Raw genomic sequence first — 27597 nt, 5'->3', positions numbered from 1 at the left:
CCATATAGTATACAGGTGCTTATACCTCTTCACCTGCTAAGGATATTAATAAATAGGATTTCTTGACTTAAAAACTGATTTGATACTAGTCTTCTCCCCTGAGGAGTAGTAAGGTCTGACCTAGTAATCCAGTAAAGTATATTGCAAGTGTAATTCTGGAATAAAACCATATACTGTGCAACAAGCCTATATCAAGAGAGCACAGACTCTGTTTCAAAAGGGTGGATGCATTTAATTTTTTTTTTCTTCACGCAGCCTCATTTGCTGACCACAAAAAATGTTTGGGGAGAATTGGCCAAGGCTTCTTATTAGATGCCTGGCTGGTGCCCATCATGCCTCCCCCTTCTGTTGCTATTCCACTATCAACGTCCTATGGAATATGTACATGTATGTACATATATACTCCAGGGGCTCCTCTTGGGTCACTGAAGGATGGGTGAGAGAAGCCATGCTGTGAAATGACTCTCAAATCTTGTGTCTGCCCTTGGACTGCGCTGTCTCATCCCTGGCACTGAGGTTCCTTAGTAACATATATCCCCTGGGGCTTTGCAGTGGACCTGATTCTTTTCCTCTTAATTTAGGCAAGCTTTCTCACTTTTCATGTGTCTGTGATGGAACGGTGGGATTTTGCTGGAGAAACACTTAAGTGAAGTAAGTTAGTGCTTCCAGCTGATGAGTTGTTTTAGCTTGAGCTGTGGGATAGGAAAGGCAGAGTTACTTAAACTGTGTTAAGAACAGCTGGTCTTATATATGAATGTATGTGTGTGTAGTCTCTTGCATTAATGCTTCTGCACACATCTATACTGTGTAAACAGACATCCATAGATGAGCAACTAGAAATACAATATTGTACATAACCTGTTGCAGTGGAATTCTGACTGCCTTCAGGAGAGATTTCTTCCTGTCATTTCAGATACATTTCCATCTTATATACTGGAAGCACCAAAGCTTTCCACCTTTCCATACTCCATCCTTAAAGGGTATAGTTTCTTTTTGTTTGGTTCTTTTTTTTTTATTATTTTATTTTATTTTGTTTACTGCATTAATTTTCTGTGCTGCTTGTGGATTCCAAAACCTTGCCAGGAGGTACTTTAAAAATGCTGACTTCTGTTGGTTGTAACATGTCAGTGCAAATCAAATACGTGTCAGCTTTTTTCCCCAATAAATAGTTTTATTAAATTCATCTTAATGGTGTAAGAATATGTATGTGTTTATTATTATTACTGCTTTTTAAGGGTTGAGTAATATGTTTGAAGCATACTTCTAGAAAAAAGAATGTTGAAGGAACTACATTTGACTTGATTTCATCTGGAGAACAATATCCTGAGAGTTAAAATACATCAAAAAATAAGTCTCCTTGAAACAAAAGACGTGAATAACTGTGTGCATTCCTCCATTATAACATTTGCTTATCCAGTTTCAGTCTCTTCTGTTTAATTATCAGGTAGAAGCACAAAGTAAAAAGGATAAAAAGTAAAGGGTAGGTGTGGTCCCCACTGGTTTATTATTTTTGAAAAAAAAAAAAAGTCTCTACTGATGTCTTATTCTGATGTTTTATTTGTTGACCTTAAGACAAATTTCAGAAGGGAAAATAAACAATGTCCTTAATGTAAAACACAAAACACTACTGGGCTGTTTAATTCTCACAGGAATATTTAGAATGAACTTTACTACTCTTTGCATGGTTGCTTTGTAGTCTCTAAAAGCACAGAGCTGCATTGTTATCAGAGCAGCTAATGCTTTCCACAGAGATGCAGGATAACACCCCTGCTAGGAATGCGCTGCCCCAGGGAGGAGAAAGCTAAATGTGAGCCTACTTGCAGCTATTGCTTTCATTTGAAAATAATTATAACATTCAGGCTATTGGTGACATTGCCTCCGGTAATTTCAGCAGTTTAGAGTGCCTGAGTGTGTTTCACATATAGTACAGACAAGTATTTTGCATATGTGTTTAATAAATACCATTTTCTACCTTCAAGTGTTTGCTTTGTCCGAGTCATGTGTGCTCCAAGAAGCTGAGTATACTGCATAATAAAAACATCCATATTCTTGCTTCCAGATAGCTACTGAGTCCTACACATAAACACATGAAACCCCACAGGAACAGGGGCTCTTCTCTGAGGAGCTCCGGGTGAGCTGCAGCTTTGCTGCCATACCCTGAGTGCCTGACCCAGGGGACCGAGATGTTTTCTCCCACCACTCGCCTCCCGATAGCTGTCGTGCTTCCACCCACAGCAACGTGAGCAAAGTCACGTATGTACATGTATCCTTGCATGTGTGCATAGATACACATTTACACCAGAGACTGATGTTCCACAATAGCTTTAAATGTAAATGTAGGCTCCAACTGTAAATGTAGGATCCGGCTCATCCTTCCTTGCTCTTGCCCTGCCTGGGCATCAGCAGAAGCTCCTGCAGGCACGCAGTGAGCTGGCTCTGCGCGCTCCTCTGCCTCACCGCGTGGCCCAGAAGCTAATGTTGGCCCAGAAATGCTAATGATGGCCCAAAGGAAGGCCTGAAAATGAAGGATCAGAGATGAGATCAGCCCCTCAGCAGCCACCCAAACATGGGTTAACTTAAAGTTTTTGTAACAGCACAGCTTGCAGGAAAGGCAGGGAGGAAAAAAAGCAGAAATAACCATGTAATTTGACATACGAATATATTTGCACACTTGTACATGTGTTTTTCACTTGTACAAACTGCGTTGAATGTCATCAAGGTATCCCAGAAAGTGACTCTCCAGTTACTGTTTTCTCCGAGCATTGGTAACTCATTTTAAGGAGAACATCCAGGCTGGCCTAAGGATTCCAAGTTCTCTAATTAGGAAATAGTTAAGCTGAAAGCACCCTGTGAGGATCTTGGAAGGGTAGGAGGAAAGTGGAGAGAGCATCAGCAGGAGTTTTTTATTTCTCTTCAATTGTACATGTCATCTTCTCACAGAGTGTATTATTTGTCTGATGCTAATGTAAAAAGAAGTAGATTAATACATTTTGAATTTAAACCCTTAGCAATGTCAAAATTACCTTTTTCTAATTTTTCTGAGTATTACTTGGATGATACATTACAGCTAATGTCTAAATAACTGCTACTCCTTGACAAGCATCAGACAGATGCTTAACAGCTTGATTTTTTCCTACTTAAACAGCACTCTGCATGATTAGATCTAAATCATTAATGAGAAACACTTATTTCCTGTGAAAATTATGTCATGTCATAAACTAACAAGAAAGAAGAGGAGAGTCTTAGAAGAAGATCAGTTACTTGAAGCTCTGCACAGGCTTCTTGACTAGTAAACCTTTCAAACCCTACTTGGTAAAGAGCTCTGGCGTACCCTTCATGCCCGACTGAAGGTAATACTACCCGTGCATGGCCGAACTACTTGGGATTCAGCTGCTGAACTGCTGTGGCATTTAAATACTAACCAGAATTGGGGATCTTTTGCATTAACGTGACTCTCTCAGCCACAGTAGCTCACCAGCTGAAATAGTACCGGTGCAGCTTCCATGTGTGGGGAGGAGGGAGAGCAATATCCTTGGCCACTGTGCCAAGGTATGTCCAAGCCCTAAGAGATGCGTGTCATTCTTTTGGGATGAGCTGATTTTGGAGGGCCTTTAAAGAGTCTCATCCTGTAAATATTCTGCCTCTTTTTTCCTCCTGCCTGAACTTTTGTAACAATTCAGGACAGACCGAAAGGAGCCTATAACCGCCACTCTGTAATTAGCCTTTGTCATGCGTCTGCTTTTTTGCAACCTACTAATGTGTCATATTAGCAAAGCAATGTTTCCTCATAATGACTTTTTTACCATGAAAGGGTAGGGTCAGCAGGGCTGTGTATATATTGTCACTGTTAATACTTCAGACAGACACAGGCTGTTTCTCTGATTAAAATGATGTGCAGTAATATCAGGAGGTGATAGGTAATGTCATGTTCTTTCCCCCAGCGCTGACACTGTTACTAAAACATTGCTTAGGCAGAAAAACAGCAAGTCCAGGCTGAAGGCTGTTCCTGGACTCCTGAGCACCTCATTTGTTTCATCCGTTTGCAATCCTTCTTCCTTTCATCATTCGGTTTCTCATAAAGCTGACTTTTATAACATGGAGGAGGAGTTAGCAGGTCTTCTATAAAATCTTGGCATGTGGAAGGGGCTCTCTCAACCTGGAGCAAAGCAGTTTCTTCAGACAGTTACCAGCTGGGATGTTTACAGCTCTTCTGTTGTCTTGTCTCATGCCCAGATGATAAAAAGATTTATTATTCTAGGCAGTCATGGTGAGTTTTCCCCACTTGTTTTTCATCTTCAGTATGATGAATTTGGTGATGAAACCCTGAAGACTTTTTTTTTTAATGTTCCTCATGCAGAGGCTGAAGGCCACTGTCATTATATAATGTCATCCCTGCCCCTCCTCTCCATGTTTTTAATTAATAGAAACAGTTTAAGGTAAAAGAAAGTGTTGCATTACCTATAGCAAGAATAAAACAGCTGTGTGCTCTGCGAGGTGTGTAGATGTGACCGCCACATCTTGGCCAAGTCTGAAGTCATGCCGTTACCAGAAAAACAAGGAAACATTTTATTGGGAGTGTTGTCTGGAAGAGATGTGAAATAATCCCCCGGGACCAAATAACCTTGGGAAAGCCTCAGCTGGAGCAGTGTGTCATGTGGGGTGCTGTACATGAGCGATAATGTGTGCCATGGGAGAGAGTTCAGAAGAAAGCAACAGGAGTAATCAGAGCGCTGAAAAATGCAGCCTGCGAAAGACTGGGGTTGAGGTTTCAGTTGTTCAGCAGAGAGAAAACTGGGGAGAGACATGATAATATAGTCTTCAAATATGTTAAGGCTGCTACAAAGAGAAAGGAAATATGTTTCCCATGTCTTCTGTGGACAGAACCAGAAAAAATGGGCTTGAACGTCAGCAAAGGGCATTGATAGTACATATTAGAAACACTGTTAATAACGGTTGAAGGTTGGACTTGATCATGCCCAGAGGTGAAAGGTTGGACTGACTTGGAATGAGATGGGTATAGCTGATCTCACCTTGGATGAAAATGATGAACAACATCACTCCCTTGCTGTTTCCTTCAGACATGTTCCTCGATTGAAGATGACCTATTTATGGTGTGTGCATTCTCATATTTTTCTAACCCTCTCCCACCCAAAAGATCCATTTTTCTTCTGTTTCTTTAGTAATGGCTTTCCTCAGGCTAATGTTTAATGATGTCTAAACAAAGTAAACTTAAACATAGTAAAGAATATTTTTCATGAGAGTAGCTTGAATTTCCTGGCTGCTCTCTTCAGACGATGACCTGACACTTCCTGTTTCTCCATCTTAAATAGAGTATGATGGTCATACAGTAACTAATGCAAAATGACTTTGGCATCTTGGAGGAAGCTTTAACTGCTGAATACCATTGCTTCACTTTCATATCCTTAGTTCTGTCTTCTCGGATCACAGTTTCATATTCACCAAAAGCTTTTCCATATAACTTTATATTTGGAATTATTCTGTTATTTTTTGTTTTCTTCTTTTATTGTGTTGAATTCTGCAATTTTTATCAAAATTGACACAGACTTTTTGCATTTGATAACAGCTGCAGGGTTAGTTGCTTTGTCACCTCTTCTTGGCAGCAATACCTTCTCTTTCTCTCCCTCCCGTTTCCCTCTGAAATGGGGAGAAATTGGAGAAAACCATCTGATGAAGCTGCTGTCAGGCTTACTGCCCCCTTCTTTCAGTTTTTAGTGGCTAGCACTTCTCACTCCCTGATCCTACATCATTGTACTGAGTCAGCCCACCACTCTTCCTTACGAGATGCAGCCTCTGAGGGATACGACTTGCAAAAGACGGTCCGCTCAAAGTCATGTAGAAGTCTGTGATTATTAAAGCCTAACTTTTTAGGAGAAAAATATCCAACTGGGCATTTAAAGGAATGAACATGGGAGAGGCTCTGGCTGAGGGGGACATCTCATTCTGGTGGTGTGGTATGTCCTTCCTCCCCTCTTTGGCTGTTGTCTCATCCTGCTTCCTCTGATTGCTGGTGCTTTAGAAATGGTTTTAGTACAAAAAAGATTTTCTTTGAAGTACCATTTCTAAGAAAACATGACAAGCAAATGTCCAACTTTCTTGTTCTGCTATCTTGTTAGACTACAGCACTGATATATGTGGTTTTGCCCCTCTGGTGAAGCATGAAAACTTTCAGTGACTTTTACAGTTCAATTACTTTTGGCAGACTTCGGTTCTCCGTGTTAGACCCACACACTTGTATAAACATAACTGGCTTCAAGCTGTGTTAAATATAATCACTTAGCTACAAAAACAAAAAACAGAGATAATGACTAAGATTAGGATTACACTTTTTATAAACATTTTTGGGCTGGCAATGATGATTTGGAGTGGCAATCACACCCTGCTTGCTAGTCTTCTCCCCTTTTGGTTCTTTAGCTCTTGCATCTTGTCCTGTTGTCATCCTCTTTGCTTTTGCTAAAAGCACATTTTTCCTACTCTAAACCCCTCAGAAATAGATTCTGCATCAGTTGTGTCTTAAAAAACATGCAGAGACACATGACAACGGGAAATCTAAAATAAAAGCTTAAATATGACACCACCACTCCTTAGGGAGAGGAATACTGAATATTAAGTGAAATCCTGAAGTTCCTTGTGCTGCTGCCTAAAACCAGCTTGATAGGGGTGGTGAGCATTAAAAACCAGAATATGTTGTGGAAGGAACACAATCAGCAAAACAATTCAAAGAATATATTTGCTTTATGTTGAGGTTTGAGAGTAAATATTTGTTCTACAGTACAGTCAAAGAAAAAAAGAAACTAACAAATAATAATAATAAAAAAAAAAAAAATCAGTGTTCAGGCAAAAAAAAAACCCAACCCACCCGTAAGTGATGGGTCAGATGAGATAGATTGCAGGTTTTATTTTTAAAGAGGATCTTGGGCTGTTTGTTAAAAACACCTCCCTTCCAAAGCCATGGATCACTTTAGGCTTTGTTTGAAAGTTAAAAAAAATGACCCAAAGGAAAAAAACAACCCTCTGCTTTTTTGAAAACTGACACTAAAAGCATGGAAATGTTTTTCCTTACAAATGAGGTCAAAACAGCCTCATCACTCCCCCGGCGCTGCCCAACCTTGAACTCTTTAAAAGATACTTCCTGAAATTCAGAAAACCCAGTTGCACATTACATGAACATTGCAAGCTGTAATAAGAATTTAACTTGCTTTGTATCTGTCTTTGTAATTCCAGCCTTTAGTTTAGACAAAAACCCAACTGTGCCAGACAGTCATATTAAGCCTTGCCTTACCTCCCATTAAGCTGCAGCTCTGGGACTGCTCAGGCTCCAGAAGGGACTGATGGACATGAATTAGCTGCTGCTTCTTCTGCAGACTTCATTCCTACACTTGCCCAGGTGTGAAGTTGTCTAGTTCACTTCCCAAACACACTTTAAGTCCTCTGAACGGAGCTTGGTGCTGGTCGTGGTATAGGCAAGCAGGTCGACGTGAGCAGAGAAGGTAATAGCTGAGTGAGTCGTGGATGTGAGCTGCTATTCTTGCTGCTTCCCAGTGAGGATGGGGCCAAGCTACAGATGAGTTGCTACTCTTCCTGTGCATTCCCAGAATTTCCTATATGTGCCTGAAAGGATGTGCTGAACCTATGAAGGTGTGCTCTCAGAAGCTCTTGCAAAACCCATCCGGAAAGACAAGAGGTGTCTTACGTATACTCGATAGATCTCCCACACCTGAACTGGGTTAGTCTGTTGAGCGGTAAAGCAGATGCTCTTGCAGCAAAAGACATGTTTTAGCAGATATTTAAGTATGAGTTTCATGATGGTTGGGTGGTTGATTATATGGAAGGTATTAACTACTGAACAGCCTCTAAAGATTTGTTTAAACTGTAGAACTCACAGAGAACTTCACTGAAACATTCTGAGTAAGAATAAAAAAAAATAAATACTTGAGGATCCTTTCTACCTGTTTGTACAACCTGGGTATAAATTCAATTGTAAGTTACATTATTGCCTTCTGAAAGGATAAAAATACTCCGAATTTCATAGTAATATAGCTGAATTCTTGAGACGTCCAAAGGGTCGTTTTCTCTGTGATTTAATTTGCTCTGTTGATGAAGAAGAAATTGTGTGGTTAATATTACTAGAGAAAGTACACACTTTTATTGGTGGCACTGCTTTAGTTTACTTGGTTTTGGAAGACATGGATTTACTTAGGGAAAATCCAGATGCAGATGATTAGATGAAAGGGAAAACTACCAAAAACAATAGGATGAGACTAAATCTGTGGAGCCACCATAATATATCTGCATATCTGGATCCCTCTTTTCTCATAATGAGTAACAGGACCCGGAAACCCTTTAACATATGTTACATTCACAGTGAATCAACCCACGGTTTTACTCATATCCTTTTTATACTTTTATAAAACAAAATTTGGATCTGGTTCCAGCAGTTTAGAAACGTTTTATGGCAAGTGAGTCAAAGAATTTGGCAGGTTTTGCAGTTTGGAAGGCCACCGGAATGTTTTGCAAAAACCATGCTAATGTCTTAGTAATAATGAGGTAAGAGTAATAAATTTTTCTGCATTGCAAAAAGTAGGATTCTTTCTAATTTTTATTTGGATATTTAGAGGCTATTCACTCTCTAGGAGATTCCTGTAGTTTTTCCCTTTCAAAAGATAGATGGTCTGTAAGGGTAATGCTGGAGGAGTCCATGGGGAGCCTTCTTACTTTTTCTTATATTTACATGGAGGTGGATGATTTGATTTGGCAGAAATGGACTGCACTGTTTTGTAAATATCTTGGTTTAGAAAAGTTTGTTTAGAAATGATTGCAAAAAATTGTGGTCTCTTTACTTATAAAATTAGAAAAAATAATGATAAGTATGTACTCGTTTTCCAATCCCACACTTATTTTTACAGGGAAGTAACTGAGAGACAACTAGTTTAGGATAGAGTTTGTATGTTTAATATAAGGGTCAAAAAGGTATGTAGTGCTCCCTGGAAATTGTGGGAGTGTAATAACATCAAAAAAATCTCACCACTCTTCCTTAAATATTTGAATGTCAGTGTGAACTGTCATGTCCAAATGTTTAATGTGGCCTACATGATTCTGACATAAATAACATGATGTTTTTTCTATTAAATTTGCTCCCCAGCTCTTTTTGGTATGTGTGTTTTTTGGCAGTAAGTATTAACAATTCTCGACAAGCAGAATCTGTCACTGATGTTGTACTTTCCCAGAAGCGCTGAGACGAGGAGAGAAAGAGCACACAACTGCAAAGGGACGAGGAACTGGTTTCTTGCTGCCACTGTATTGTGCTAAGGATTTTAGGAATATAGCTGGATCTTCTCGTAGGTGGGAGTAGAAATAGAGCAAGGAGTAAATGCATCAATGTTAACAAAATATTATGTGTTTAAAGTCAGTGTGTTAAAAGTGTTGGTTTGTTTACTCCATGGTATCAGGTAATGTGGCACATGAAAGCCTATTTGTAGAGGAGCTGTTGGAGAATTTCGTATCTGTAGAAGTTATATTATCACGAGGTTGGCTCTGGTGTCCTTTCTGAGAAGCAGACTGTTAAATGTTTGATGTGGTGGTTTGAAGGGGCATATTGGCAGTCTGACCACTTCTTGCTTTAATCCGAGGACTTCAACATCTTGCAACACTTGTGAAAAGAAGGTGGCAATGTGTTAGTGTTTTCAGAGACCTTAAATAATGTCAGCATGGGCTGTACTGGAAGACCATGAAGAACTGAGACTAAAATGTTGCAATCTAAATTTCCAGCCTCCCCTATCTGATCACTGAAACCACTGGTTCCTGATTTATAGAGGAATAAATCCTGAAACCCACCAGGAATGCAGCAGCGTTATTCCATCTTTAGATCAGTTTAAGTGGAGCTGGAGTTATACTGAACTCTTGCCTTGTACCCACCCCGAGGGGCACCCCTTACTAGCGGTGGAGAAACAACCATTTTGGCTCTGTTAGACCTTGAGACGCAACAAAAACCTTGACATTTTGATTTCCTTGCCATCTGGTATCTGTTTTATATGTATGCCACTGGGACACTTGCAAGATATCTTTGGGGTTTAATACACCTTCCCGTATACTACTGTGATTAAAATACACTTGTGGCATTCTGGTGTGCAGAGCGGCGTCCCGTCTGCCAGGGGCAGCGAAGGCGGGCAGTGGGGACGTACTTCCTAAGCAACAAATGTGTATAAACACAACGATGCAAAAAGGAGGAGCAGTTTCTCCTTCGTGTGACTGAGAATTAACAGAACTCTAGGGAAAGCCAATGTTTGTACAGCATATTCGTATTTTGTCATAAATTGTTAACTCCTTTAGTCCACGTATGCTCATAAGTGATTAATTTATCACTTTTTTGTACTCTTCTGTGTCTCCCTCAGTCGCTGCTTTCTGTAAGTATGTTTATTTGCAGGATAGGAAGCATGTTATCACTGCAGCATTACGAAGGGAATAAGTCCAAAAATAGCAACAGACTTTCATAAATTTGAAACAAAGAAGTTAGGGAAAACAGAAGAGCAAGCAGTCTTAGACTAACCTTTAGTGTTTAAAGAAAGCTGTATTTACGTCAAAACCTATCATTTAAAATATATAATAGTAGATCATCATGCAATTCTGTCTTTGTTTTTGTTGTATTTTTAGTTTTGATTGCTCTCTTTTTGGTGCCATATAATCTGCAGTTACTTTAACTAGCACTCACATCATAAACAATCTCTGCAGGTTTTTCGTTCTTGCAATTTGTATTTACCAAATACTGCTTTTTCTGTTAAAACAGTTTACTCATAAATTATTTACTTGTATCAAAACAGTATGTGAAATAGTCTGTGTACTTTTTCAGTAGATGCTCAAGAATGAGAAGGGAAGGTTGGACCACACAACCACCACTGGGAACTGTTACAATTATTATTCTGTATTAGTACTTGCTTTTACTGAATATCTTTTTGATTGGCCACCAAGTCTTTCTTGGACTTTTAAGACTTGAAAATTGACTCAGGCATGTCATTTGAAAGATTATAGTAAAAATTTGGAATAAGATTACAATTTCCTCTGTGTTTGACTTCGTGGCAATTGTAATTTTTAGACTATTCTTTAAACCAATAAATCTACTATTCAGTTCAGACAGTTGCCAAATACATGGTTTCTGCCAGCCTGGCTAAGAGGTTTTTTTATCTGTAAATACAAAGATGAGTATTCAGTTAGTGTCCATTTGAAGGAACTCACTTAGTAATTGTATATGTAGGATTGTTCATCTTTAGGTTATTAGTTGAAATCCAGCCAACCTTGAAGTCATTAACATGGCTGAGGCCTTTTGTAGCCAATGTGAAATGAGCTGGAAGTCTCTCCAGTTATTGATAGGCATCGATGGCAAAATGCTTTTGCTGCAACTGGTGCAGAAAATAGATATCTAGTGGGTATAATTAAATGCATAAATAACAAAATAATGCAACTTCTTAGGATGTGAAAAGTTTTTTACCTAGAAATTTTTTCTCCGTATCGTGTTTGAGGTCTGTTAGTGGAGTATCTCTGGAGTTTTCCATTACGTTATCATGCTGTACCTGCTCGGCTTTTAGAAAGAAGACTTCAGTTTTCATGCCTGCGGTACACTTCAGACACAGTAGAATAACTCTCACTATAATTACTGTGTCTATGTCTGAATGAAACCTTGAGATGAACGTAACCTTGATCCAGAATGGAAAGGATATAAGAACTGACCCTCTCCTAACACTAAAATAAGTACTAGAGGCAGATGAGATTATATGTGGAAAAAACCAACCTGAGCATCCCATCCTGCAAGTAGTGTTGCTGTCTTCTTAGCTATAATAAAACCTAAGTTGATTTCACCCTATTTTGCAATTTTTTGGGGGTATTAGTGTAATGAAAATAATAAAAGTATTGTCAATATGCTATAGCTGTCAGCAAATGTTACTGAGGCCTTTGGCTCTTCATCTAAAGGCTTGTTCTGAGGACATGAGCCTTCTGCAGAAAGACCTCTGTGTGTAGCCCATCACTGGCATTCAGTTAAATGAACTTAAACAGATTAAGCTGAAAAAACCCACCCATTTGCCATTGTAGTTGCAAAAAATGTAGAATTTAATACCTTTTGAAGTTTAGACCAGTTAACAGGACGGGATCTTTTACAGCTATTATCTACAGATAGTAGAGGGAAAAACTGATTTCCAAATTGGATGTGTCGATCGTTCACCTTACAGAGAAATTGTTACATACAGATATAGTTTAATAGCAGTGATGTACAGACAGCATATTGAGCCTGCGGACAGTCTGTGGCATAGGATGAGAGGACTGAACCACGTGAAGGAGTCTTGCAGAATTTTCAACCACCAAGACTAGAGGAGGTGGGGAAAATCCAATATTAAGTATTGGCCCTTGCGAACCTCATGAAGTTCAACAAGGCCAAGGGCAAGGTCCTGCACGTGGGTCGGGGCAATCCCAAGCACAACTACAGGCTGAGAAGAGAATGGATTGAGAGCAGCTCTGAGGAGAAGGACTTAGGGATGTTGGTGGATGAGAAGCTTGACATGACCTGGCCATGTGCACTTGCAGCCCAGAAAGCCAACCATGTCCTGGGCTACATCAAAAGAAGGGGAACACCAGGTCGAGGGAGGTGATTCTGCCCCTCTACTCCGCTCTCATGAGACCCCACCTAAAGAACTGCATCCAGCTCTGGGGGCCCCAGTACAAGAGAGACATGGAGCTGTTGGAGTGAGATGAGAGGAGGGCCACAAAGGTGATCAGAGGGCTGGAACACCTCTTCTATGAGGACAGGCTGAGAGAGTTGGGGTTGTTCACCCTGGAGAAGAGAAGGCTCTAGGGAGACCTCATAGCAGCCTTCCAGTGCCTAAAGGCGCCTACAGGAAGGCTGGAGAGGGACTGCTTACAAGGTCATGGAGTGACAGGACAAGGGGTAATGGCCTTGAGCTGAAAAAGGGTAGATTTATATTAGATATAAGGGAAAAAAAATCTTTACTGTGAGGGTGGTGAGGCACTGAAACATTTTTGCCCAGAGAAGCTGTGGATGCCCCGTCGCTGGAAGTGTTCAAGGCCAGGTTGGATGGGGCTTTGGGCAACCTGGTCTAGCGGAGGGTGTCCCTGCCCATGGCAGGGGGGGTTGGAACTAGATGATGTTTAAGGCCCCTTCCAACCCAAACCATTCTAGGATTCTATGAATCCAGATAATTAAGCATGTGTCTGGTGTATTTTGCGTAGTATCTTGTAGGAGCAAACCTTAACAGAGGGTAAAGATGAAGGTTCGCCAGCTGCCATGCACCCTCCAGCAGTTCTCCCATAAAACACAAAATCATAGAATGGTTTGGGTCTAATCTAACATCTCAGATCTAATTCTGTTTCTAATTTGAAACTATGTTTTTCACTTTTAGAAACCTTTTTTTTTTTTTTTTTTTTCCTTAACTATTTCTGGGAAAAAAGCAAGCACTGGCCCTGCAGCACAAAGGGTGGTTTCAAGGCATGGCTTTGTCTATGGACGCATGTGCACAGAGCGCTCTGAGGGGTCTGTAGGAGAGACGTTTGGACCCTGGCAGAGTTGTTTGTGCCTGAGGAGATGCAACCTGTACCAGGACCAGGTCTGTATTTTCCAACAGACAGTGGTCTAATATAAAACTGCTAGCAGGAAATATTTAATAAAAAATTAGAAATCAGTTCCATGAAGACAGGTCTTAATTTTCTGTATCTCTATGTTAGCAAAACATTGTCTTAAAATAAGAGTGACCTCCTGAACTGCTTCTGGCACAAAATTTAACTGCCCTCTGTCGTAAATTATCTAATGAAATTTGGGGCAGTACAATTGAAAAATACCGGAGGAATGCACTTTTTAAATATAAATGGGTTTTGTGATTAAACCCAACTACTGAAAGATTGCATTCCCGACTTCAGAGTAAGATATTAGCAAGCAGAACAAAAAGCAGTTGGAAATTGAGTAGCTGCAGTCATTGTAAAATTAAAGTCAGCAAACCTAAGAGTAGAGCACCTGACTGGATTGCTTTACCAGTGACTTGGTTGGGGTCATGATGGATGCACCAGATCTAAGAGTTGTGCAGCTGTAGGGCGAGATGGCTCTTCTTACTCAAGGAAAAGGAATCCTTCCTTTTTCACTGCATCAAGGCACTCTACCACTGCTCAGTCTAGTCCCTGATGCAGGGAAAAGCCAGAAACCCGCAGCAGAAATTGGAGGGCAGAGCAGCTCCATCCTTTCCCAGCAGCCCACAGTCGCACTGGAGTAGGAACAAGGAATTGCATTTCTAGCTAGATGTGCCATAGGAAGGTGATTCAAGTTAACTTTTGGGTTTGCTACAGGTTCTGCAGATCTGTTCAGAGTGACATTTCCCACATGCCTGAAAGAAAGAGGCGGCTTTTTAAGACTATATTTTTTATTGTAATTGTCTCTTTGATGTAATGGAGATTTTTTTTTCACATTAAACAATATAAAAGTAGTACATTATGGGATTGGCACTAATACTATGTCCAAATTAATGTTTTTATTTTATTTAGAAAATGTTCCAAGCCAAAGGCAAAATGCCTCAAATTAGCTTAAAAAATATACAACCCAAAGAAAAAAAAATTGTCCTCTGGATAAAGCCTAGCTCTGGGAACAGAGGGAATTAGATTATCTTCCTAACTGGCACCAGCTCCTGCGCAGCATTTGGCAGATTACTGAGGTCAGGCTTTAGTTGTAGTGCTTATGATTAAGTGGAGAGGCTCTGGTTTCCAAACAGGTTAATATATCATGATATTTTAACTGATATTAGGGGCCAGTTCTTAAAAGTACTCAAAACTTTGAACTTTTGGGGAATTTAAAAATGAATCAATGAGATTAATTTTTAAAGAGATATAGAAAATAGTGATGTAAAGATACAGACTTCAGTATCTTTCTATTTACAAAATTACCTAAAGGTATCGTAATGCCAAAAATTAATAGGGATTTGAAAAGAATGAAATACATTGCTGTTAAAAAGGTACAAAATAGCCAAAAATAATACCAGGATGTTAATTTTTTACCCTCCAAAAATAAATAACTTCTGTTCATTAAAAACTTTACAATTAGGGAGGTAGTGCAAGTTACAAAATCTTTTGTTTACTTTGTTTTGAAGTACAATTGAAATTGATTTCTACTTCAGAACAAAAGTTTAGAGGAGAAAAAAAGGAGTTTCTTATGACAGACAATTTTAATTTACTTCTGATGAATCTGACTTGTAGCATACTCATTCTTCTGGGGTCTTATTGGAAACTGCCTGAGCAGAAAGTTCATTTTTCCTGAAAAGTCACACTTCCTTCTGGATGTGAATAATAATGTGTGTATGTTGATTTAGTAAAAAAAAATAAAAAAATAAAAAAAAATTCCTAACTAAATAAAAGACCTCTCCAAACACTCAAGGCTGCCAAGAAGTGGATATTTGCTGGTAACCTACATGGTAAGTTTCCAGAGCATCTTTTTTTAATATTTAATACTGTATCATTCTGAGGTGAAATAAAATGTTTTTGTGCCTTAAAGGCACGAAGAAATGGCTCTGGAGCACTGCCTATAAATGAAGGGACCTTCTGACATTACCTCTGTACCTCAGGTTGGTGGGACCTTGTATTTTAGTGCGATAAAAGACTTCTGAACAGGTCTTTGTGTCTCGGAGGGGGCTTCTTGCCGCCCCGTGTGATCCTGCCGTTTATGCTTGGCGTGTTGCAAATAACTGTTTTTGGTGTAGCAACTTCTTACGCGCTTGAGGAGAAAAAGGAAGGATGATGTAGGAAGTGCAGAAGATCACCTGCTCCTCATCACAGCATGCAACTCCTGCTGAGGAAATGGTCCTCTAACCCCTCACAGCCTCCTCCTCCTCCTCGTACGCCAAGACATACGTCCATCAGAGTGGGATGTGCGGCTGAATTCAAATGATTGTGATGCTCCTGAAGACCCTTGGCTGTGATCTAATATGCGTGTGTTTATAGGTAACTGTCTTTTACTGCAGGGTCTCACAAGGGCTGGCTTAACAGCAGTGTGGTGTTAAAAACAGGGAAACTTTGTATTTCTGGGACGGGGGTTCCTTTTCTTCCGTCCTTCTTGCTGCCACGGTGAAGCTGGTGGCTATCGCAAGCAGTTCAGCATCTCTTTTTTGCAAAGAGCATAGCTGAATGGCTGCACTCCTGCCAGGCTACTACATAAATGTTCGTCAAAATTACACTTTACCTGCTTTAATGTACCTAAATCCTACTATAGAGGAGACTTCTGTTTTCGTGAACACAGCGTGTTCTTTTACAATGCCAAAATAAATAGGGGGTAGGAGACAGGGATGAAACAGAGCTAACAAGGATTTTCTGCTGAGTGAATGTTTGGATTGTAAACTCTACGGGGGTTTGGACTGTATCCACACTTGTGTTCTGGGGAGGTTGATCTCACTACCAGTGTCCAACAATAAATAAGGTTTTGCAAAGAGAATAAATAAAGTTTTGCAAAGAAAGATAAGGCTGCAGCCTGTCCAAAGCCAAAAGGCAGCAATGAGGCTTGTTAAGATATGCAGAATCAATAAGAAAACACAAAGAAAACATGGAAAACGTGCAAATTAGAAAAGAGTTTCATAAAATTAAGTCAAACACTAAATAACAAATAAATTATGACTTTTACAATTACTTGCACTTGGTTTCCCCCTTGTCTTCTCTGCTGATTCACTGGCACCAAGGCATGCTCCCAGCATAGGGGCCCAGGAAGATTAAGGCAGAAATAGGGACAATTAGTGATGATGCAATCAAATATTGCTAAGATGCTCCCAATGCAAATGCAACACCTTCCTCCTGTCTCTCCTTGCCTGAGTGCACGGCTGCCAGAGATCCACCTCCTCTAACAAACACACAAAACGAGGATGCCTCAATCCATCTGTTTGGTGATCTTGGCATCACCTGCCGGTGATCTTGGCATAACCTGCCCTTCCAGAAGTTTCTTCTTAATCCCTGATGAAAAGATGACCCTTTTTGGTCTTTGTCCTACCCAGTGATCCAGAATTATTAGCAGAAAATATATTCTCTGCATCCTTGCTGACACTTTACATTCATACTTTTCACATGAAAATTTTGTATTATTTCCTTTTATCTGTTTGTTGTCTTTCAGTTTTACTATTTTCTTGCTGTTTAATTATTAAGAGGAGTAAGTAGAATCCCAGTGTCCTGTTTTATGTCATTATCTTTACATTTTTTCCTTTCCTAAGACAAATGGATTATGTTTTTGTTTTTTCTCTGAAGTAAGTCTACCTGATCTTTTAAGCATTTTAATCAGCTATATGTTGTTTCTGTGAGCAGCATGTAGCTATATAAAAATTAGTGTTGTTTCTGTCCCACTGCTTATACATTCCCTGTTCTGTTGCTGGTCGTGGTAAACTGAATTTTCATCTTTGTCACATGTGGAGTGTGGAGTCAAGATGGCAGGGACAGAGGGAGACTGGGGAGGTGCCGTAGGGCACGTCGGGAGTTGCTGGGGTGTCACTAAGAAGTAACGTGGTGCGGTCTCCTTCGTGTGGCCCGTGCTGGGGAAGAGCAGGAGGGAATGGCGGGGGAGCCTGCAGCCCAACAGAGCTGGTGGGAATGGGCATTTCTTGGTTTCTGCGTCAGCTCCTGGGTGAATGATGGCAGAGACCTCCCCAGCAGCATCAGGCAAGCCTGCAGTTAAGGCATCCTGTATGAAAAGGCGGTGGAGAGAGCATTTCTTCCCAAATTTTCCCCTTCATAGACTTTCAAGTTTCTACTATCTGTATTGCCTCAGTCTTTTTCTTTGATTTGTTTTTACTCTCTTTTAAGTTCTTAAGTTACTTAGCTTCATATTGTTTACTTTTAAGTGGGAAAGGCTTGAAGATATGTATTTATTTGTTCATTTGGAAAAACTTCACCATGACTTAGACCACCTAGAAGATTAAACCCTGCCAGGATACCAGTGACCCTTCCTGTGTCCTTTACTCAAAGAAATATAGTGTAAATGAGAATAAATAGCAACTTCTTTTCTTCTAATGCAGGGAAAGTTAGAAATGACTGAACAAATAAGACAGATAGGTTTAGTTGCTTTCCGGCAGACCTTTGGTTAGCTGCGTTTCCAGCACTTTCTCATTCTTGCCGTGCTTTCAGGTTTGTATGGTTACAAAACCATTAAACTGTTAGATGGCATATGCAAGGATTCTTATGTTGCTTTCATATGTGCATTTTAAAAACCATGATATAATGATATCTAACTCTAACGTAGTATCTTTCTTTAGTGGATATCAAGGCTCAAAACGAAAGTCATTAAAATTATTACCTTTATCTCCAATGATGGGGAACCTGGAGGATAGAGAGAAGATACAAGTTGCTTCAGTGCATCTCATGGGTCCATCAAGAACCAGAAGCGAGTCTACTGAGTCCTCTAGTATCTTCCTTTTAGTCCTCTGGTTTTTGGAGAGCAAAGATGTTGGGGCACAGCATATCATTTGACTACTTCGTAGGCTTTCCACACAGGCTTTGCAGCCAGGATTGTTTCTTCTATAAATAGGGTTTTGAGATGTTACTGAAGCTTCTTGAAGCAAAACTGTTTGCCCCAGTGTTTGGCTGAAGGATGCAGATTCTCTAATTTACACTTAAATAGGTGCCCGTGTCCAACTTGTACTCTGGGAGGTGTTTGCTGTCGTAGTCCTCAACTGCAAATCAGAACATACGAGGCTTGCAAGGAACTCCCTGACAAAATGTTATTTGAGGCATTTTTCTTAAAATATTTTCTGTGATAATTGCCAAAGAGCAGTGTTTTTGAGACACTGTTGCTGAACCTAAAATTTATGTCAAGAGCTCACTGAACCCTTTTCGTTTAGCTTTTAATTTGAAGCTCTGCTGGCAGCACTGCTCCATTGATCAGCTGCATGGATCATTGCACTGTGGCCTCACAGAGCACGCTTTGGGAAACTGCTACCAGAGCTCGAAAGAGTGATATTAGCTCATGATTTGCTACACTTAAGTAGTGTTCCCAAAGGACCAGGGTACTGGGCTGAGTTTTCAGAGCTCTGAATTAATCTCTGGCTTTGCCATTTATTTTTGTAGTGGTCTTAGGCAATTGCTTTTCTCCACAGTCACTTGTTGCTCTTTTTACCTGAAAGAAAGATAATTAGACAAAGATTTGATGAGGCTATGGAGAAACTACAATCCTCAAGTTCCACTTAACTGTCTGAAGCTGGGCTTTTATGCCTTGTTTTTTCTTCCATAAAGGGAAGATATCAACACTCCAATCTGAAACCTCCTAAGCTGGAAGGCTTAATGAATATTCATGCAGCGCTCTGAAGAATAAGTGCACAAGAATTTTCCAAATAATAATCACACCTGCTGACTTTTCTTCCAAGCCCCCTTCCACTCTTGCTCTTTCATTATTTCAAAATATAGTCTCTCTGTGCCGCAGAACTGAGACCATTGCTTGGAATTTTATAATGAACATTTCAGAGTTGTGCATGTGGTTTGCTGGAATACGATGACAATTTTCACCTCTTGTTTTACTTCTCCATGTTCGTCTTGTTTCAGACCTGTAGGCTAAGCTGATACAGTGGGATACAGTTTCACTGTAGCCTGTGAAATAATTTTTGTAAGTGTCATCGTGTCAGAGAATTACCCTAGCCTCATATGGCCAGGCTGCGCCCTGGCACGTGCAGCAATCAGTTGGTGGCATTCGTGGGGGAGATGTATTGGCGTGGTTGAGCATTTTTGTTCTGAAGCATTTATTCTTTCTTAGTATGGGAGGGTAGAAAGTGAAATCTGAGTAGTTTTAATTAATCCATGCTGCAAATAATCTCTGGCTTGGCTTGAAATCCAATCCTCTTCCTTACTACTCCTGGACTTAGGTAAAGCGTTTGCCTGCAGGCTAGTGCAAGCCAGGAATGTAGATCTAGGGGCCCAACATGGCCTGGGATTGTCCTCCCAGGCCAGACTCCTTGGGTTGGGTGCAGAGCAGCGTATGCTGAAATTGGGTGTCCCTCTGAGCCTGCACCTCCCCGTTTGGCAGCAGCACAGCATCCTTCTGCTCCGTGTCAGGCTAATTAGGTGAGGGGCCCCGGGGGCTGAGAGCGCTGCCAGGATGGCTGTCAGCGTCTGACTTCTCGCCAGCCATCTGAGGCAGTTTGGCGTTACAGATTGAGGAGAGGCTGGAAACTAGAAAATCATGAACGCCTACATGGTTCTGCCATCATCATCATCATTATTATTATTTATTAGCATCTGCACATCTGGTCAAGCCTTGCTGCGGCATGTGCAGAGGCAGCTCCTGCCAGCGGGGTCTGCCCTGGGACAGCCCTGCAACATCAGGGAAACCTGCAAAGTGGTGTAGAAATTTATTAGTAAAATTACATATTATTAATAGCATAATAGTAAATTCTATATGCTTTGATTGTTTTTTTGTAATTCTCTAATACAGATTTACCATATAGGGCTTTGGGGTCTTTTAAGGTTTAAGGAAAGCTTATCTCTTTTTCAAAAAGTCCTTAAGGACTTTCCACTGCATCCAGGTCACATGATTTAGATCCACATTTTAATTACAAAAGCCAAAGACAAAAATAGACAATGCTGTCAAAAAAGGATAAAATTAGTCAGATTTTCTTGAGAGGGCCAAAGCTTGGTTTGGATTTTCAGATGTGCTAAGCGTTAGATTATTCCAGCAGCCGTTGACATTGTGAGAACTTTGCCATTAATGGGAATCATTAGACAAATGCTGTTTGGATCTAAGATTTTGTCTCAAACATCCAGTGTTACACATTCAACATGGATATATTTGGTCTATAGGGCTAGTTTGATGCTGTAGTGCAGAAATTATGTTGACACCAGATTTGTGGATTTAGAGAACTGCAGAACATGCAATTTCCCCCATCCTTTGCTGGTATCCCCGGCGAGGGAAACATCAGGTATTCCTGCTGCAGGTTGTGCACAAAGCTGCCCCTGCGTGCAGTGTGGATGGGTCGTCATCTCTGTGACACGTCGTCTCTCTCCTTGTGATATGTCAAGAAATTGGGCAGCGAAGACCATGTGATTCTTTCATAGTGAGATCCCCCACTATTGCCTGATACTAGGATAAAAGCGATTTCTAGACAGCCTGAATTTGGGACTACAGCTCCGTGGGGCTCCATGGAACATTAATTTAGGTACAAGTAGATCAATGGTGGTATTCCACCATAAAGTTACTCTAGCATAACTAGATATTGCACCTAAAAACTGTATCAGTCCGCTGCTCCAGTCTGTCCTGGGACTGCAGAAGCACACGTGCCAGCCCAGAGGGGAGGCAGGAATGAGAGTCTGTGTTTGGGAAGGGGACACACGGCTGCTCCTTTTGGTGGCAGCGCTGAGTTATGCTCCGTGAAGGTCTTTGTGGTACTAACCCTGCCTCAGTTTCCCATCTGTAAACCAGAGAGTGTGCTACTTTGTAACCCAAAAGGGTCGTAGGTAAATGAAATAGTTAATCAGTCTACATTGCCTTGAGAATGTAAATTACTTTCTAAAAGTTCTGTGATGATACTTGCTGTCCTGCTTTTCTCACTTGAAAAATTGCAAAGGCTTTTTTAGGATCCATGCCTTCATCACAATTCATTTGTTGATTTGGCTATTAGTCAGTTTTCATCAGTTTACCATCTGGAATGAAAAGAAAGCATAAGCTGATTTTGCCTTTCTTTGTCTGTGTCTTAAGAAAAATTGGGGGCAAAAAAAGTGTAATCATTCGAAAATCATTGGAAAACAGATAAAGCAACATAGAAGAGAAAAAAACCTCTTTACCACAAGTACACGTTTGCATCTTTCCTATAAATGAACTGTTAGACTGAGATAAACCTTTTTGTTTTTCTTCAAGGAATGCTGTTAAGGTTCGTGGATTCCACATGACCCATCTCTCTCTACTTTCTCTTCTCTTGCGCCTATGCACGGACAGCCTGGCCTTTTTGAAGCACCTTTCTGCCATTCTCAAATGCTCCAAAACAAAGGCCTATTTAAATAGTTTCCAGTTTTCCACTGGCCGTTTCTGCCTTTTGCCAATTGTCTGTCGTTGTCCTGTTGATAGGAGGTGGAGGAAGTCATCTTGCGTTATTTCATTGCTAATGTGTAGATATGTCATGAGGCGCAGACAGGGGGACAGAACTGGAAAGGACTAGGACATGATGGAGCATTTTATCCTTTCTCATATTGTTTTATTTATTTTTAGCAGCTTATTTGCTCTAACCATGGTGCTCAAAGTATAGCTTATGAAAAATAGTTCAAAACTTTCTTCTTAGAAGTTTCCTCACTACATTTTCAAACCGCTTTGAACAGGAGGGAGGGGGTTTTGGTTTCTGTTTAGATATATACATTTCTCTAGAAATCCCCTAAAAACTATCACAGTGGATTTGACTGCTTGCTTTCTTATTGTAAATACTTTCTAACTCGAATGTTGAAAAGTACACACAAGGTAAAATCACTTTACTAGGAAGCTTTTAAAAATATTGAACTTAATAATTTTCCTATAAGCAGTTTCCAGCGTATCTTACATGGGAAAGAAGAGAACAGATATCTGTCTCAGAGTTTTTCCCCTGAAGCCTGTGAAATTAGTCCTTCTCTGAAACCAGTATGTTCCAATTTATATATAGGGAATACCTCTTTGAGACTTTCTCTGGATTAAAGGCCACTGAATTAAGATTTGTATGAGTATGCTAACATCAAGGACTTTATGGCAGTATATACTCGATTCTTCTCACATTTCTGCTTTTCTTCATGCAGTGCAAATCAGATGCAAATAGGTAACTATTAGGAATAAATGATCAAGATGATAAAATGCAATTTTAGTTGTTTCATTAACGTCCATGGTTGGCAAACAGCCCTAAACATTGGACTAGGAGATGTAATTTATACAAGCAAGACCAGCCCTGAGTTTCACGTACATTTGCTTGTGAAAGACCTTTTTATGTTCTTTGAAGGAGATTTACCCTTTATTAGTTTACTTTTTAGCTCTGATGAATGTGTATGGGGGAAGAAGAGGAAGAAGAAGGGAAAGTAAAGGAGCATAGACTAGGAGGAGGATGATTCAGTCCAATCTATTTCAGGGTCTACAATTGCAAATGAAGCATTTTGGCCTCTCTTGATGAAGGAAGGATCCTGTCAGATTAGAGGCCACTGTTGCCCTATCTGAGGGTTGCATGGGTAGTCTAATAATTATCTCCAATGCTAAGGAAGACAGATGTAGCATTAGCTTCTGATTCTAGCAACCACCGTATTAATTTTCAAGTGAGCAGCAGCAGAAGCAGATGGTGAGATGAGGCAAGGATGCAAATGTTTGCCATCGATAGCTGTTACCTTGCTGTAACGGCTGTGGCTGACGCTGGGCTGAGCCGGTGGGGTGCGATCGCTGCCCAGCCGCACCAGCTGGTCCTTCCCCAGCCTGGCTGCGGAGGGATGCTGCACAGGGCTCATCTGCGCACAGTTACGGGCGTGACACGGATTGTTTGTGCTATGATGCAATGGGATAACTTTTATATAGAGTCAGCATATTTTTGATAATAACTGAGACCAACAGATGCAACAGTCTGTGGTTTCCTAGTTAGGTTATGAGTCTGTGAAAAACAAAGCACATAAACCCAGGAAAATATGCAAACTTGCTATAAGCAAGAATCCTTACTGGTTTAGTTTTTTTTTTCTTGGGGGAGGGTGCTGGGGTTTTGCCTTTGAGATCTTAGTGGGAGGACATTTGGCAGTGCATCTTCTTTGTTACTCAGGAGTAAAGGAAGAACTGGGAAGCACCTTTTGGCAAATATTATTAAACAAGCCACCCAGGACCTTATCAAGCAATACAAGGCACAAGATCGATGGCACACCCAACCCTTGGTAAAGCTCACGTTGATCAGGATGTTCCCTCAGCTGGGACAGAAGTCTGATGAGGACAGATGAAGTCACAGTGGTACTCCTAGTCATAAAAGGTGACTTCCTTGCCCAAGTGATGTTGCTGAAGTATGCTCAGAGGTAGCTGTGTAATTTGAATAACGGGATTTGTTCTGGATCCAGTGGTCCATTTTTATCTTTATGGTATCCATCAGCTGACACAAGCGGGCAGTCATGAGGAGAATGTGCTGAAGATAAGTGTAAAATGCATTTTTTTTCCTCTCTCTTTTTTTCCCCCTCTTCATATCTGGCCAGATATGAAGTTTTTAAATGTTGTAACAGTGAGAAGCTGGTGGTGTTTGTGCTGTTCAGTTCCATGGCAGCACATTTTATAAACTGTAAATTATCTCATTGACCTCAAAAAATGCACCCAGGCTCAGGGTGAGCGAGAGCCTCTGGTAATGGTAACATTTTGGACATACATCCTTAGAGCCTTGAAATATTTTTGTATGGGAGAATAATTTGAAATGTCACCTCCCTGTAGAAAGGGCCAGCTGTGAGCGGGGAGGATGGAGCAGGCGCAGCCGGCCGGGCAGTGCCCGTGCTGGTGCCGGGTCCATCCCAGCAGCTGTCCTCTTCTCCCATCCTCTGCCCTGCATCCTCCCACCGCTGGCAGGAGGAACAGACATCCGACTGTTTGTCTACTTTGCTCCGGTTGCACAGGAATGAAGTTACTGTTAATAACTAAAACACAGATATCTCTTTTTTTTTTTTTCCCCCCCCTCTGAACTCATCCTGTTGTGGTTAGTAAAACCGATCAGAAGGATTGGGATTTTTTTTTTTTTTTTTTGCCATGGGAAAATGTTTGCAAGGTCTGGCCTAAAGGTAGATAAAAAAACCAGCTGCATGATGAGACACGGCGCAACTGTTAGGTGAGGGGGAATGTGAGGATTATTGTTGAAGGGACTGCTGAAAGAAAGAGGGATTTCATGGGAGAGAGGGAGGTTGCTTGGCAGGGAGAAGGGAGGCTCTTCCAAACATATGGGGCAGAGTAACCAGATGCAGAAAAACTGGATAATGTGCAGAAAACAGAAAGCGGCCAAGGGGAGTGAAAACCGTGGAGGTAAATTTTCCCTGAGATCTTGTAGGTAAGTGCGTCTAGCAAAGTCTGTATGACAAAGAGGTGCTAGGAATGGATAGAAGAGGAAAGGAGGCTGGAGTAGCCTGAGAGAAGGGTGTTGGCAGCAGTTTATTAGTTTTTGTTAAACATATGGTTTTTAGTTTCATGATAAATTCAAAGCACATCTATAATTAAAATGAAATCTCTGTAATGTACAAGTATTAGCTGTATATCGTACATTGCAATGAATTAGTTGAGCATCACTGAAGCCGTGAGAACTGCACCAGATAAGGACCCAAAGTTTTTAATCAGGTTTTTTTTTTTTTCTATTTTGTTGTGAGGGGAATTTGCTTATTTATTTATTCTATATCCTTAGAATATAAATATAGGTTAATGTTTATTTTGTTTGATGAGAGAAATTTGATTTTAAGTTCCAGTTTTGTATTGACGCAGATTGTATATTGAAAAAACCCCACCACAAAACAGTAGTTAAATAAATTTGCACTTCATCTTTCTGCAGATCCAACTCATCATTAAGTCTTCAGAACAAATGTTGGTAGTATGAGAAAGATGAAGTTTTCTTTAAAAGCTTGTGCACTATCCAGTATTTAATATTTCTTGGATCTGACTGCATTTTGAATGCTACCATGAAGAAATAACTTCACTAATTTCAGTGGTTCTGTCCATCTTATGACACACTATATAGTCAGTAATTAAAATGATGTATCTGATTTTTAAAAGAGGAGTTCATGGTTTGTAATTCATGCCATGAAATGCTCGAGTCTTTTGAAATACAATGGTCTGACACCTTGTTTTCTGCCTGATCAGTGCTGGAGACAAAACCCACCATCTATCAGTACTCTGATTATTGAAAATATTTGGCTTTACAATTAGCGTGTTTCCTGTGGTTCACTGGGTGGCCATCGATGACATGGTGGCAATGTCTTTCATCAGATTTGTGGGATCTAAATCCATTCATGAAAATCATTCCAGAACATCTGTGATCCTTCCTCTACAGCATGCTCAGTTTCAGGCCCCATCGTGACAATACTGCCCGTGGTTTGCCCGGGCGGTGAACCTTACATGCCTACAGCTCCATTTCTTTAAAACTCTCTTTTTTTTTTTCAGTCAGAAACTATAAAATTAAAAGTTTATTTCATTTTCCTGTCTACATAGTAATCATGAAGGAGAACCAGAAAGAGGAGAAATCCGAGAGATATTGATGTATTTCAGAGAATTAACTTGAGATCTACAAGGGACAAAGGGAACTGAAATTCCCAATTTTGGAATTACAGCTTTCCTCCTTTACCACAGCTAGCTGAATCCACTGTTGAAATGCATACATTGCTGTTTTCAATAGGTGAATATATTTCATGGTTACATTTACAGATCGTGTGCGTCAGAGACGGGTCGAAGTGAATGGTACAGCGAACGAGTTCAGGGAAGTGATAGAAGTTGTGTGCCTGCATGCTGGGCAAAAAGCTTTGCAGGCATAGCTTAGGAGGAGAGCACTTCCATGTCACCCATTGACGGATTTGCTTAGCATATAGGCTCTGCCACCAGCCCCACCTGTGCATCACCAAACAGAAGGTTCTCGCTTTCATTAGCTGCCTTGCACCTCAAACCCTGCTTTCCCTCTTCCACTGCAGACCGGTGTCAGATCTGGTACCGAAATTTTTTTCCATTGGTACCACGCAATTCCAATGCAAGGGGCTAAATACCGAATACAATATTAATATTACATTACTACATTATATGTAGTGCTTCTTTGTGAATGCTTCATTTACTGTTATCATCTTGACTGTGTCTTGGTTTATGAGCTGGTTTCAACATGTTGATTTTCATTTCTCCATAAAACCATGAATCTCCTGGGGCAACTTGTCTCAGACATCATTGTTCCTTTTTGAGCATCAGACTGTGAAAAGCGGTTAAAATTACAGTTTGGATGGGTGCTTGTGAGGGAAGTTCGGTGTTATGTAAGAAGATGCTTACTCCAGGATATTTTCCCTTAAGGTCCCATACATTTGGAACTGCTTCTTCCTTTGGTCTATAAAAAGTTTGTGTTGGAGATGCCGCAAAGCTCCCTTTCTTTCTTGCCTGGAAAATCCATGTAAGGGTACAGCCTAATTAACTGGCAAGTTTTATGGTTATATTTATCACAATGGTGGGATTTTATGAAATTTCTGTTGTGTTTCCATCCTTATTCAGAACAGAAGTCTAGGAATGAGTCAACTTGCATAGTGGGAGAAGGTGTTGGTTTTAGGGCACTTGTTTATGTGTCCTCCAGAATCCCTCGGATGAGGCAAAGAATTGCAGCAGAGAAAGGATACTCTCGTTTTTCTGGCCGTCCATCATTCCCTTAGAGCACTGGATCCTCTGTGTCTTCAGAGTTGCATGATCAGCCAAGCATCTTAGACCTGACTTCCCAGGAGACTGACAGTGACCAGGTATTCCTCACTCCCTGCGCATGGAAATCGAGGTCCTGTGAGCCACCCAACAGAAGTGCAGAGCACTCCTCATCAGCTGGTGTCCAGGAGAGCTGTGCTTGCACGAGTCACATTCTGCATGGTTTTAAGCACTTTGAAAAATTGGGTATTTCAAACAGGATCCAGAAT

At 40.6% G+C, this 27597-nt stretch overlaps 1 protein-coding gene across 2 annotated transcripts in view; it reads left to right on the top strand.

Moving 5' to 3' along the window:
* AFAP1 (actin filament associated protein 1) overlaps nt 1-27597 on the top strand; it is a 119491-nt gene that overhangs the window by 15990 nt on the left and 75904 nt on the right. Inside the window, exon 2 of one of the 2 annotated variants that reach the window (XM_075752571.1) lies at nt 2060-2253. The exons of the other annotated variant lie outside the window; for it this stretch is intronic. The gene's annotated coding sequence lies outside the window, so the exon portion shown is untranslated. The remainder of the gene's footprint in view (nt 1-2059; nt 2254-27597) is intronic. 2 annotated transcript variants of the gene reach the window in all.

Source organism: Balearica regulorum, chromosome 4 (genome assembly GCF_011004875.1).
Source record: "Balearica regulorum gibbericeps isolate bBalReg1 chromosome 4, bBalReg1.pri, whole genome shotgun sequence".
Lineage (NCBI taxonomy): Eukaryota > Metazoa > Chordata > Aves > Gruiformes > Gruidae > Balearica > Balearica regulorum.
The sequence above is the reverse complement of the archived record's forward strand: the minus strand, read 5'-3'. Positions and strand labels throughout refer to the sequence as shown.